Below are 15,421 nucleotides of genomic sequence, written 5' to 3'. Positions count from 1 at the left end.
TCTTGTGGCTAAGGGGATCAGGGGGTATGGAGAGAAGGCAGGTACGGGATACTGAGTTGGATGATCAGCCATGATCATATTGAATGGCGGTGCAGGCTCGAAGGGCCGAATGACCTACTCCTGCACCTAATTTCTATGTTTCTATGTTTCTATGATAAAATAGGTCAGAAGTGCCATTTCCGATAAATTATTTTGTCCATCTTATTGCCACGTGATAACAAATTAGTGCAATGCATTAAGATTGTGTGTAGCAATGAACTTATTGCATGACAAAACAGTAATCAATATTTCCGGTGAAGGTACTTGTATTAATTTTACATTGTAAGTTCTATAGGGCATTTCGTTGTCTCTGTACTGTACACTGACAATGACAATTAAAATTGAATCTGAATCTGAATCTGAGACAATAGGTGCAGGAGTAGGCCAATTGGCCCTTCGAGCCAACACCACCATTCAATGTGATCATGGCTGATCATTCCCAATCAGTACCCCGTTCCTACCTTCACCCCATATCCCCTGATTCCGCTATCTTTAAGAGCCCTATCTAGCTCTCTCTTGAAAGCATTCAGAGAGCCGGCCTCCACCGTCCCTTGAGGCAGAGAATTCCACAGACTCTCTGTGAGAAAAAGTGTTTCCTCGTCTCCGTTCTAAATGGCTTACCCCTTATTCTTAAACTGTGGCCCCTGGTTCTGGACTCCCTCAACATCAGGAACATGTTTCCTGCCTCTAGTATGTCCAAGCCCTTAACAATCTTATATGTTTCAATGAGATCCCCTCTCATCATTCTAAACTCCAGAGTGTACAAGCCCAGCTGTTCCATTCTCTCAGCATATGACAGTCCTGCCGTACTGGGAATTAACCTGGTGAACCTACGCTGCACTCCCTCAATAGCAAGAATGTCCTTCATCAAATTAGGGAACCAAAACTGCACACAATCCTCCAGGTGTGGTCTCACTGGGGCTCTGTACAACTGCAGAAGGACCTCTTTGCTCCTATATTCGATTCCTCTTGTTATAAAGGCCAACATGCCATTCGCTTTCTTCACTGCCTGCTGTACCTGCATGCTTACTTTCATAGACTTATGTACAAGGACCCCCAGATCCCGTTGTACTTCTCCTTTTCCCAACGATGCCATTTAGATAGTAATCTGCTTTCCTGCCACACCTAAAGAAGCTTTTACTATCCTGCTTTATATTCTTGGCTAGCTTACCTTCGTACTTCTTCTTTTCTCCCCGTATTGTCTTTTTGGTTATCTTCTGTTGTTATTTAAACATCACCCAATTCTCTTGCTTCCCGCTCAACTTTTCTACGTTGTACTTCTTTGCTTTAATTTTTATACTGTCCCTGACGTCCCTTGTCAGCCATGGTCAGCCCTTTCTCCCCTTGGAATCTTTCTTCCTCCTAGGAATGAACTGATCATGCACCTTCTGTATTATTCCTAGAAACACCTGCCATAGTTGTTCCACTGTCATCCCTGCTAGTGTATCTTTCCAGTCAACTTTGGCCAGCTCCTCCCTCATAGTCCCCTTTATTCAACTGCAACACTGACACATCCAATCTACTCTTCTCCCTCTCCAATTGTAGATTAAACCTGACCATGTTATGGTCACTGCCTCCTAATGGTTCATTAACCTCAAGGTCCTTTATCAAATCCGGTTCATTACATTAACACTAAATCCAGAATTGCCTTCTCCCTGGTAGGCTCCAATACAAGCTGCTCTAAGAATCCATCACAAAGGCACTACAAAGCCTTTCATGGGGTCCAGTACCAACCTGATTTTCCCAGTCTACCTGCATGTTGAAATCTCCCATAACAACCACAGCATTACTTTTACTACATGCCAATTTTAACTCCTGATTCAAATTGCGCCCTATGTCCAGGCTACTGTTTGGGGGCCTGTAGATTAGTCCCATTAGGGTCTTTTTACCCTTACAATTCCTTAGTTCTATCCATACTGACTCCACATCTCCCGTTTCAATGTCACCCCTTTAAAGGGACTGAATTTCATTCCTCACCAACAGGGCAGCCCCACCCCCTCTGTCCACCTCTCTGCCTTTTCGATAGGAGGTATACCCTTGAATATTCAGTTCCCAGCCCTGTCCCTCTTGCAGCCAGGTCTCAGTAATTCCCACAACATCATACTTGCCAGTTTCTAACTGAGCCTCAAGCTCGTCCACTTTATTCCTTATACCTCAGGCATTTATATACAGTACTTTGACCTCCGTATTCACTTCCCCCTCGCAATTGGCCCTGACCTTACTCTGTTGTCCATTCTCAAGCTTTTCTTCCCATTAATTCGAGAATCTTTTGTAATTTTTCCTGTAGTCACTTCCCCTTCAACTCCATCTTTATACTCCCAATGTGTCAATCCCTCCCCCCCACTATTTAGTTTAAACCCACACGTAGCCCTAGCAAACCTGCCTGCCAGAATGTCAGTCCCCCTCCAGTTAAGGTGTAACCCGTCCCTTTTGTACTGGTCACCCCTACCCCAGAAGAGATCCCAGTGGTCTATAAATCTAAATCTATGCTCCCTGCACCAGCCCCTCAGCCACACATTCAGATCCCCTATCTCCCTGTCCCTGTCCTCACTAGCACGAGGTACTGGAAGCAATCCAGAGATAACCACCCTAGATGTCCGGCATTTCAGTCTTCTTCCCAACTCTCTGAAGTCACGTTGGAGAACCTCCTTCCTCTTCTTCCCGATGTTGTTTGTGCTGACGTACACAACTACTGCCGGCTGTTCACCTTCTCTCTCTCTCTCTCTCTCTCGAGGATGTTCAGAGTTCGGCTCGTGACATCCTGAACCCTTGCACCAGGGAGGCAACAGACCATCCTCGCATCTCGTCTGCCGCCACAGAATCTCCTGTCTGCTCCTCGGACAATGGAGTCCCCCACCACTATGGCTCTGACCGATGTCAGTCTCGCTGGTCGAGTCCCATCTCTAGGATTGGAGCCACTGACGTGTCTGCCGCTCGGACTGGAAACATCGTCTCCCAAGAGGTTGTACCTGGTTTCATTAGGCACGGCCACATGAGTCTCCTGCACTCCACGATTCCCACCCTATCTCTCCATCACACACCTTGGTTCTTCCTGTGACCTCGGCGTGACTACCTCACTGTAGGTCCTGTCCAGGAAACTCTTGTTTTCCCGGATGCCCCTGAGGTCATCCAGCTGCTTCTCCAGTGCCCCAACACGGTCCTTCAGGAGCTGAAGCTGGACGCACTTGCCACAGTTGTAGCAGCCAGAGATTCCATCCATGTCCCTGGGCTCCCACATTCTGCAAGCCTCACACTGTCTCATCTGCCCCGACATGTGTTCACCATGTTCCGTTCTCTCAAGCTTTATGCGTAGCCTCCTCTCCAAAGACTCTCGAGCCAAAGACTGACACTTTACTCACAAGGCCACTGCCGTCTTGCTTATATTGACTGATAAATTGCCTAATTTACCAATTTACAAACTAAATTCCTCAGTTTTAAACTGCTTTTCCCCTCTGACTCACTTCTAACTCTCCTCCCACTCGGGCTAGAGCCAATGTTGGGCTCTCTACTCCTTTGCCGGTAGCAATCATGGAATACATGCAACTCTGGTGGAAAGGACATTTATTTATTTTCTCAACTGTGCAATTTTTTATGTTTCGCTTATTTTGCTCTCACCATTTATAAACAGCACCTCTGTTGGGTTTCCTGATTCACCAACATAATCCTTTAAACACCATGCCATTCCTTTGAATATGGTATTAAAATGTCACTACTATTGCCTTAACTAAAGCACTAAAATGTTTAGTGAGCAACAGTGGCACAGCGGTAGAGTTGCTGACTTACAGCGCCAGAGACCCAGGTTTGATCTTAACTACGGGTGCTATCTGTATGGAGTTTGTACCTTCTCCCTGTGCCCACATGGGCTTTCTCCGGGTGCTCCAGTTTCCTCCCACACTCCAAAGACACGCAGGCTTGTCATTTGGATACAAAATGCTAGAATAACTCAGCAGGACAGGCAGCATCTCTGGAGAGAAGCAATGGGTGATGTTTCGTGTCGGGACCCTTCTTCAGACTGAGAATCAGGGGAGAGGAGATACAGAGATAAGGAAGTGTAAGGTGTGAGAACAAGACATCAGTGGAGATGAAGGAAAATGTAGAAAAGGTTTAGGCAGGCTGAGCGGAGGTGTTTAGTGAAACGATTGCCGAGCCTACACTTGGTCTCACCAATATCTGACTCACACAGTCATCTGATTACATTTTATCTCTGTTTGTTTAGTTGTTACCTTCCCCAGCTAACAATGATCTATTCTAGATTTTCCTTCATCTCCACCCCCTTTGATGTCTTGGTCTCACACCTTACACTTCCTTATCTCTGTATCTCTCCCTCCCCTGACTCAGTCTGAAGAAGGGTCTCGACCCGGAACGTCACCCATTCCTTCTCTCCAGAGATGCTGCCTGTCCCACCGAGCTCCTCCAGCATTTTGAGCCTATCTTCAGTTTAAACCAGCATCTGCAGTTCCTCCCTTCACAGGTTTTAGTTTAATTGGCTTTGGTGAAATTGTAAATTGTCCCTAATGTGTAGGACAGCGCTAGTGTGCGGGGATTGCATGGACTCGGTGGGCCGAAGGGCCTATTTCCGTGCTCAAATGTTTCAAAGGTTTCAAAGGTCATCTATCTTCAGGCGTACCAATTAAGGTACAGTCAACATTGTTGAAACCTTGGTTAAATTTGATAAGCCTTGGGCAACATTTATTGAACATTTCACACAACATAAATTGCTCCCTCTTTAACTGTTATAAAAATTATTTTACCTCTATAGGGTGGAATGGACTTGACGACAAACAGACTTAAATTGTTGAAATTCTCAGTTCAGATTCGGTTTTGCTTTGTTTTGTTTATTTATTTATTTTATTTTTATTCTTATTTTATTATTATTAATTTTTCTTTTTTTTACATTTATAAGTTTCCTTTTAAAGATTTTTTTTACATTTATAAGTTTCCTTTTAAAGATTTAACTATATTTACATAGAGACGGGAGGTCTATATTCATTGTGTATTTTGACACTGGACTCATATTAGGTTTCGGCCCGAAACATTGCCTATTTCCTTCGCTCCATAGATGCTGCTGCACCCGCTGAGTTTCTCCAGCTTTTTTGTGTACCATTAATGTAATCCTGATCTCTATGTATCAATGCCATTGTTATGTTTATCATTATTCTTTTTGCTCTGTTTTTTATGTTTTATTTTTGTTTTTTGGGGGAAAAAACAATAAAAAGATTTTAAAAGAAAGAAAGAAATGTACAGCGATATTCAAATGGCCATACAGCCATACTAAACAATACATACTGCAATCTGCATAGTCATACTGCATAGACCCACTGCAATCAGTCTGAAGAGGGGTCCTGATCTGTGCCACCCAGAGGTGCTGTCAGACCCGCTGAGTTATGCCAGTGCTTTGTGTGGGGATATTTTCGTAAACCGACATCTGCAGTTCCTTGCATTTACAAATGTCCATGCTTAGAGCATGCTGCCATCTGCCTAGATGGATTTTGGTTCAGCTAATGTATAAAATACCTAGGTGTGCAAGTTCTAGATATGGCTACTTTCAATAGAACCATGAAATCTGTGACATGTACTGAGGTATAATGAAAAGTTTTTATAGTATGCTAAGCAGTCTAGGAGAAAGACTGTACATGATACAATCAAGCCATCCATGGTGTATAGATATGTGATAGAGGGAATAGCATTTAGTGCAGTAAAATGTTCAGTAAAGTCCGATGTCTCATTCCTTCTATCCAGAGATGCTGCCTGTCCCACTGAGTTACTCCAGCATTTTGTGTCTATCTCTGGTTAAAGGTAGTCCAAAGGTCTTCAGTGAGTTAAAGACCACGCTCTAGTTGTTGATAGGACGATTCATTTATCGGATAACAACTGGGAGGACACTGTCCCTGAATCCGAAGGTGTGCATTTTCACACTTACTGCACTAACAAAGTAATTTTTAAAATACGCATCAGTGATGGTGGAATCAGAAGGGCCTGAGCTGCTTGCAACAGCTAGTTGTTTCATTTCCGCCTGCCCCTGACCCTTCCTCATTCCACATCCTCCTTCTTACTTTAAACACCCTTTCAACATCAAACCCAACTGGACTTGTTGCCTTCCCTGCTATGTTGGTACATTTCCTCCTCAACAATGCAACAATCCCAGTGGCACACTGGGTCGTTTAATATCCCACCACACCCAGAGTCTCAACATCTAACAACTTGTATGTTGCTCTGCCTCTACTGGGATACATATTTGCTGTGTCTCACTACATTCTGTGAACATTATAAAGAGACTTGCCACAACGATCATATTTACTTCAATGGTCAGGTGGGTCTTTGTCTCTACTCCCAAACTCCTCCAAGTTCCCCCCAAGTTCCTCATCACAGATAACAATCTCATGAAGTTTTTCACACCAGTTTGCATGCAACCATGACAACATATTTCAAGATATGGTCAAACGGATGTGGTTATTATATTATTTATAAAACCTGAACCGTTTTATGACACATATCACTAGATCTATAGTCTTTACTTCTAAAGCACAACTCTGAAATATATGGAAATTGAGTGTGCATTGGTTGCAGAGGTTTTCTTCTGATGACTATTCGGTAAGCATCTAAAACAGTGTTCAGCATTCTTGTTTCTGTGGTTTATTCTGTTAGAGATTTTTGTCTGAATCCCAAACTATTATGTATCGGCAATGTAACTGTAATAGTGGCTGAAGATTATAATTGGCAAGTTAAAAGAAAACAAAATCTTAGCTGATATGGAACTTAAATTATATTGTCAGAATTTAGACAAATGGTAATGACTAAAGCATTTCAACTGAATGTCATAATGTGTTTTGTCAGTCCGAAGCAATATATAAAACAACATAAATTATACTTTAAACAGGCTAAAATATTCACCCTTACATTATGTATTAATTATATAGAAACAGGTGACTTACAGTCTGAAGAAGGGTCTTGACCCGAAATGTCACCTATCTATGTTCTCCAGAGATGCTGCCTGACCTGCTGAGTTACGGGGCTCTCCCACTTGGGCGACCTAATGTGTGAGTTTGCCCTTGACTCAAACTCGCAGCATGGTCAACACATGGTCCTAGGAGATCTTAACTCCCGTATTAGGTCTCCCAAGTGGGACAGCCCCTTTACTCGAACACTTTGTGCCCTTTTGTGCATTAAGTATGTAGAGTGAATCTTCATGGTTAAAAGTTCAGCAACATTTCCATTCTTTTCAAATCAAAATTTGATTCTTTTCATATCTGTGAAAGAGAGGATATGGTTAATTGATGGCCTTTCACTGCCAATAATTGTCTTTGAAATGGAGCGTACAAATCATGGAATCATACAGTCACATAGAATGAAAACAGTATCTGCCAATCTCCACCTTAAAAATAACCAAAGATGTGCCAATGAATTCCACAGATTCACCACAATCCGGCTAAAGAAATTCTTCCTCATCTCCTTTCTAAAGGTACGTCCTTTAATTCTGCATTCATTCCATCTTGCCAAGGAGAAAAATTATTAGTTGATGTCTTTACTTCCAGTTAGCCAGTCAATTTTCTTTTCATTTCAGTATCTTAAATGTCCTCAATAGTTGTGCATCCTAACCAAATGTCTTCTTGAAATTTACAGTATCTCTGCCAATTCCTTTTTATCCTTTTTTATCCAAGCACATGTTACTCGTTTAAGGAACTTCAATAAACTGGTCGATTGTATTTTTTCTTTCTCGGATCCATGTTGGCTTTGCCTGACTACATTAATTTTCTCTACATGCCTTGTTACAACATATTTTAAAAAAGCTTCCAACATTTCCAATTGGCAGGTATTATGCTGATTTGCTCTGGCTCCCTGCTTTCTTTTTCTTCCATTTTTTATTACAAAAGTTCCAAATGAATTATGTTCCAAATGATCTTTGCTTGAATCGAGAGAATCTTGGAAAGTAACAAGATAAAAACAGACATGTTGCTTAAGATTAATATTAATTTTAACCTTAACTCAAATTCTCTTGCCATGGATGCTGCCTAACCTATTGTTTCGTAGCATGTTACATAGAAACATAGAAAATAGGTGCAGGAGTAGGCCATTCGGCCCTTCGAGCCTGCACCGCCATTCAATATGATCATGGCTGATCATCCAACTCAGTATCCTGTATCTGCCTTCTCTCCATACCCCCTGATCCCCTTAGCCACAAGGGCCACATCTAACCCCCTCTTAAATATAGCCAATGAACTGGCCTCAACTACCTTCTGCGGCAGACAATTCCACAGATTCACCACTCTCTGTGTGAAAAATGTTTTCCTCATCTCGGTCCTAAAAGATTTCCCCCTTATCCTTAAACTGTGACCCCTTGTTCTGGACTTCCCCAACATCGGGAACAATCTTCCTGCGTCTAGCCTGTCCAACCCCTTAAGAATTTTGTAAGTTTCTATAAGATCCCCCCTCAATCTTCTAAATTCTAGCAAGTACAAACCGAGTCTATCCAGTCTTTCTTCATATGAAAGTCCTGACATCCCAGGAATCAGTCTGGTGAACCTTCTCTGTACTCTCTCTATGGCAAGAATGTCTTTCCTCAGATTTGGAGACCAAAACCGTACGCAATACTCCACGTGTGGTCTCACCAAGACCCTGTACAACTGCAGTAGAACATCCCTGGTCCTATACTCAAATCCTTTTGCTATGAATGCTAACATACCATGTGTCTTCTTCATTCCTGTTGCACCAGCATGCCTACTTTTAATGACTGGTGTACCATGACACCCAGGTCTCGTTGCATTTCCCCCTTTCCTAATTGGCCACCATTCAGATAATAGTCTACTTTCCTGTTTTTGCCACCAAAGTGGATAACCTCACATTTATCCACATTATACTGCATCTGCCATGCATTTGCCCACTCACCCAGCCTATCCAAGTCACCTTGCAGCCTCCTAGCATCCTAGCAAAGTGAAATTATGTCGATAAAACCGAAAGACTCAACACATCTCTTGAAATTCCCCTTTAAAATAGCCAGTTAAATTCAAATATTTAGGAATTGAAATTACTAGAAACTATCACGCTATGTTTAACGCCAATTATAGCCCCTTACTTAATAAAAATTAAATAATCTAATCAAATTCTGAAAAACGCTCCCGATGTCTTTAAATGCTATAAAAATGATCTTTTTACCACAAATCTTATATTTATTTCAATCAATACCTATATATCTTCCAAAAACGTTTTTCAAAAAACTAGACTCAGACATTACAAATTTTATATGGGATTATAAATCCCACAGAATACAAAGAGCACACCTTAGTAAACCAAAATAGATGGGTGGTCTAGCGCCCTAACTTTATGTACTATAATTGGGCAGTAAATATTAAAAATATGATTCACTTGCTGGACAACTCTGCCCAGCAGGTGGACTCGATTGTAATGGAGAGAGAGGACTGCGCTCCGTGTAATACAGGAGCGACTCTCCTCTCACCAATGAATCTGAATAACAAAAATTATAATAAAAATCCAATGATACATAGTACAATTAGAACTTGGAAACAAATAAAACAGAATCTAAAATTAAGAAATCTATCTCTTTTAATGCCAATAGTCAATGACCCATTGTTTAAACCTTCAATTATAGATAAATAATTTACACAATGGGGAAGAATGGGAATTAAAACGCTCGGAGACTTGTATGAATTAGGAAAATTATTATCATTTCAACAATTACAACTGAAATATAATTTGAAAAATAATCAATATTTTAAATATCTTCAAATCCGTGACTATCTGAAAAAATACACAAAAGACTATCATAACATGCCCCCAGACTTATTGGATGAAGCCATGAAGACAAAGGCTGAATCAGCAAATCTAATATCATACTTATATAACATTATTTTAAATATAGAAATACCTACAACCGATGGTATTAGAAGAGACTGGGAACAAGAACTAGCTATAAAAATTTCAAAAGAGAGCTGGGATAAACACTTACTATATGTGCATAAATGCTCGATCAACGTACGACATACTCTAATTCAATATAAAACATTACATAGACTATATTATTCAAAAACTAAAATAAATAAACTTTTCCCCAATGTCTCACCCATTTGTGATAAATGTCAGTCACAAGAAGCTACCATAGCGCACTCTTTTGTTTTTTGTATAAAAATCCAAAAATTCTGGAACAAAATATTTGAAATCTTCACAAAGTTAATTAAAATAAAACATGAACCAAAAGCAGAATGGATCATTTTTGGAATATCGGAAAGGTAACCCCGAACTAAACGTGTTTCAAAATTTACGGGCTAATAATGGGAAAAAAGCTCATATTGAAATTTTGGAAAAATTTTCCAATACCAACAATAAAAATGTGGATTTCGAAACATTACATCTGGAAGAGATGAGACTCCTCCTAGCAGGCAAAGCAGATCACTTCCAAAAGACGTGGTCTGCATTTATGGAACTATTACAAGCATAAGGTGCAATAGTAATTTAAAATATAAATGATACCAGGATCTGGTAATGGGGGGTAAAAAAAACACAAAAACAAAAACGGTTGGTATATCCTTTTTTGCAGAGTTTTGTGTTACAATAGAGCGATTGTTTCTCCTTTTCTTTCTAGGGTCTATTTCCTTTCTTTACTTCCTTCTCTAACTTCTTCCCTAAGGGACTTTCTTTTCCTGCACCTTCACGATTCTTGCTCACTTTCCTTACTTCTTTTATTTCTACCTTTTTTAAAGCTCGAAAAATGAAGTGGTACAACAAATGTAATAAGATTTATGTGGTGTGTACTTCTAATAAAAAATTTTTTTTTAATAAATAAATAAATAAATAAAAATACTGCATCTGCCATGCATTTGCCCAATCACCCAGCCTATCCAAGTCACCTTGCAGCCTCCTAGCCTCCTCCACACAGCTAACACTGACCCCCAGCTTCGTGTCATCCACAAACTTGGAGATGTTGCATTCAATTCCCTCATCCAAATCATTAATATATATCGTAAATAGCTGGGTCCCAGCACTGAGCCTTGCAGTACCCCACTAGTCACTGCCTGCCATTCTGAAAAGGACCCGTTTACTCCTACTCTTTGCTTCCTCTTTGTTCTGTATTTATTTCAGAATTTCCGCACCTTAATTGTCAGAACCCAGTTCTAGGTTCTTCCAAAAGAGAAAACATCTTCTCCACATCAACTATCTCACCAGCACTTTCTTGAGACTCTCATATGAGGTCCATTAATGCGTACAGACTTATCAGCCCACAGCTCCAATAACTGTCTAATTGCCACATCCCTGGTATCTGTAATATTCTGGCATTCCTCACTCCTTTTTAATTCCTGGCTGATAACCATATTTTTGAATTACTTGTAATGAAGGCTGGTATATAATATCTTGTTTCATTCATTTGCCATGTTCTTGCTTCTATTATTAACTAGACTAAGTGGGACCCGTTGGGTCCCAGCATCACACGGGAGGGCTGGTCACCAACGCAATATCCCACCTCTCCACCAATTCCATTACTGCTCGCCAGTGGGGGGTGCTGTTGCGCTAGTATGGGTGTTGTGGGCTGAAGGTACTGGTTTCCAGAGGGCTAGTATAGACATTGTGGGCCGTATGGATGCTTGGGCAGGCATCCAACTGTTGCAATTATTTTAAAAGCCAAGCCAAGGCAAACAATTGGGCTGCAGCCACCCGACAACCAAAATTCTTTGCTTTTTTTAATTTATTTTATTAGAAGTAAGTACAATCATATGGCACCAAAGTGCCTAATGTATATTTTCATAATACATTTTATGTACAGCTTCCATTTTTTTATATTAAAGAAAGATTAGAATAAGAAAAATAGATTAGATAGTAAAGGATAGAAAGATGTGAGATATATATGGTGTGAAGAAAAAGAAAAAAGACGGATGAGTGAAGAAAGTTGAGAAAAAGAAAATAGAAAAAAGAGAATAAAACAAAAAAAGTAAGGCGATCATTATTTATGATCTTGACCAACCCTCGTCCGGTCCTGAAACTGTTATTTTTTACAATTGTGTTGCACCATATGATTCCAAAAAGATGACAAATGGAGACCAACTCGTTATGAATTGGTCTGATTTATCCATTAGGAGGAATCGCATTTCCTCAAGATGTGCGGTGTCCAACATACTTGCAATCCACATTTTAAGCGTTGGTATTGATGTATTTTTCCAAAATTTAAGTATTAATTTTTTTGCTATTATTAAACCATAGTTAAGGAATAGATTTTGAGATGCGTTCAATTTATTCCCATCTTCCATTACACCAAATATAATCATTTCAGTATTAGGTTCCATTCTTATCTTAAATAATTTTGTAAATATTTCGAAAATATCACTCCAAAATCTATAAAGTTTTATGCAGGAAACTAAGGAGTGTGTTATAGTTGCATTTTGGGATAGACATTTATCACAAATGGCGGATATATTTGGATAAAATTTGTTCAACCTTGTTTTTGAATAAAATAATCTATGTAAAATTTTAAATTGAATTAGATTATGTCTTACATTAATTGAACATTTGTGAATATATATCAAGTACTTTTCCCATGTAACCTTCGTAATTTTTATCATTAGTTCCCGTTCCCACTCTTCTCTAAATACGTCTGTCGATGGTAGGTCGATATTTAGAATACTATTATATAAATATGATATTAATTTTTGTGAGTCAGCTTCAATATTCATTGCTTCTTCCAATAATTCAGGAGTTATTTTTTGATATCCGTGTATGTATTTTTTCATGAAATCGCAAATCTGAAGATATTTAACATATTGGTTGTTTTTCAGTTTAAATTTTAATTGTAATTGGTGGAATAATAGTAGGTTTCCCATTTCGTACATATCCCGATCCTTCTAATTCCGAGACTTTCCCATTGGTTATATGTCTTATCAATAAGAGTTGGTTTAAATAAAGGGTTATTCACTATTGGCATTAACAATGATAAATTTATTAATTTTAAAGATAATTTTATTTGTTTCCAAATTCTTATTGTACCATATATAATTGGGTTCTTCTTATATATTGTGTTATTCAGTTTTTTCGGGGAGAAGAGGATCGTTCCTATATTACAAGGATGACAATCCTCTTTCTCCATTTTAATTTCTTCTGTCTGTTGGGTAGAACTATCCAGCCAATAAATTATATTCTTAATATGCACTGCCCAGTAATAATACATAAAATTCGGAAGTGAAAGTCCCCCGACCTCTTTTGATTTACATAAGTGTTTTTTTGTCATTCTATGTGATCTATAGACCCAAATAAAATTAGTAATATTAGAGTCTAATTTTTCTTTTAAATATTTTGGTATATATACCGGTATAGACTGAAATAGGTATAGTAATTGTGGTGGGAAGATCATTTTTATTGCATTGATTCTACCTAATAATGATAAAGGAAGTGTTTTCCAAAATTTAATCAGCGTATTAAGTTTATTTAATAAAGGTATAAAATTAGCGTTGAATAATGCTTTATATTTTCTAGTAATCTGAATACCCAAATATTAAAATGTTTCTGTTGCGATTTTAAAGGGGAACCAATAAATGTGTAGGTTCTTGAGGTTTTAATGTCATGATTTCACTTTTATTCCAGTTTATTCTATATCCAGAAAAAGACCCAAATTCCTCTATTAAATTGAATAAATTTGGTATGCTCGTTTGTGACTTTGTAATATATAAAAGTATATCGTCTGCATATAATGAGATTTTATTCGTTGAGTCCCTGGTATTATAGCCCTGAATATTCGGATGAATTCTTATACTTTCGGCCAGGGGTTCTATCATAAGGGCAAATAGCAGGGGTGATAACCCTTGATAGTTGACATTTTTGAGATAACATTTTGTTAGTTAAAATTCTTGCCATCGGTTTATCATACAATAATTTTACCCATGTTATAAAATTCTCTCCCATATTAAATTTTTGTAGTACTTTATATAAGTATTGCCACTCTACCTGATCAAATGCTTTCTCTGCATCCAAATAAATAATTGATATATCTTCTTCCTCTACTTTAAGCGAGTACATTATATTAAACAGACGTCTCAGATTATTAAATGAGTATCTTTTTGGTATAAACCCTGTTTGATCAGGGTTTATCAATTTACTAATATATTTGCTTAATCTTCTTGCTAAAATCTTTGCTAAAATGTTCTGATCTGTATTTAAAAGTGATATAGCTCTGTATGAGCCCTGTTTTGTAATTTTTAATAGTCTTATTACTCTTGCCGATAAAATTCGATTGTTTAAATTTCAGTAATATTATCTTATTGTGTTTATCTGTCGTGGAATCTTTAGCATTATCTAACTCTAACTTGTCAAAAAGGCGAGGCCAACATTTGGGCTGCAGGCACCCGATAACCAATATTCATTTTGTGAACACAAACTTGGTAAAAAGGGGCTGCAGCCACTTTACAGCCGCATCGAGGGGACTCACCGTGGAGTAGACGTGCGTTCAGTGTTATTCGCAGCTCAGAGAGCCGTGACCCTCTCGCTTCCTGGGTCTGGCAGAGACTGAGTGAGGCACGACACTGCCTGGTTTTATAGTCCCTCCCCCTGCCGCCAGCGGGGGCAGCAAAGAGAATGGGGAATTTTGTAAATACATTAATATCTCTCTCATTTTACATTGACGGAAAAAATCCTCCGCACTCATATGGCGGAGGGGGGCTCTGAGTGAGGTGGCCAAAAATGACGGCCGTAGGTGGCGCCGTTCTCTCGGAAATCGCAGCACAGTCGGCCAAAAGCGGTCAAGATCAGAGATTTAGTAATATAGATGATCGATGCTTATTTACTAACTCATTAACACTTTTCATTTTTAAATATCTGCAGAATATTATAGATTTGTTTTATTTTTCTGACTGGATTTATCCCATTTTTTCCTTCTTTGTTAATCTTTTAGACTTTGCTGCCTTTTGTAATCTGAGCTGCTACTCAACTTTCAGCAATTGTGTGCTTTTTCTTCAAATTTGACACTACCCTTCATTTTGTTTTTAATAAAGATAGACTAGACCAAGCGGGGCCCATTCTCACATGGGAGGGCTGGTTCCCCAACGCAATATTCCACCACTCACTCATAGCCCAAACTGTGCAGGCTCGGCTGACGGGTTCCCGTTGCGACACCCCTCATCCCTCACTCCCCCCACTCTGCCCCTTGCCCTCCCTCCCCCCCCCACACACACCCCCCCCCCCCCCCCCCCCCCCCCCGGACCACCCCCCACCCCCCTCTCTTGCTGCCCCCCCCCCCTCAAACCCCCCCCCCCCCCCCCCCCCCCCCCCTCTCCTGCAGCGCAGCAGCAGCCCCCCTCCCAGTGGGTTCCCATTGTGATGTAGAACACTATTTACTGCACATAGTTGCAGAATAAGGGGGGCTCTTTTAAAACTGAGATGAGGAAGAACTTCT

Source organism: Leucoraja erinacea, chromosome 14 (genome assembly GCF_028641065.1).
Source record: "Leucoraja erinacea ecotype New England chromosome 14, Leri_hhj_1, whole genome shotgun sequence".
NCBI classification, from domain to species: domain Eukaryota; kingdom Metazoa; phylum Chordata; class Chondrichthyes; order Rajiformes; family Rajidae; genus Leucoraja; species Leucoraja erinaceus.
The sequence above is the reverse complement of the archived record's forward strand: the minus strand, read 5'-3'. Positions refer to the sequence as shown.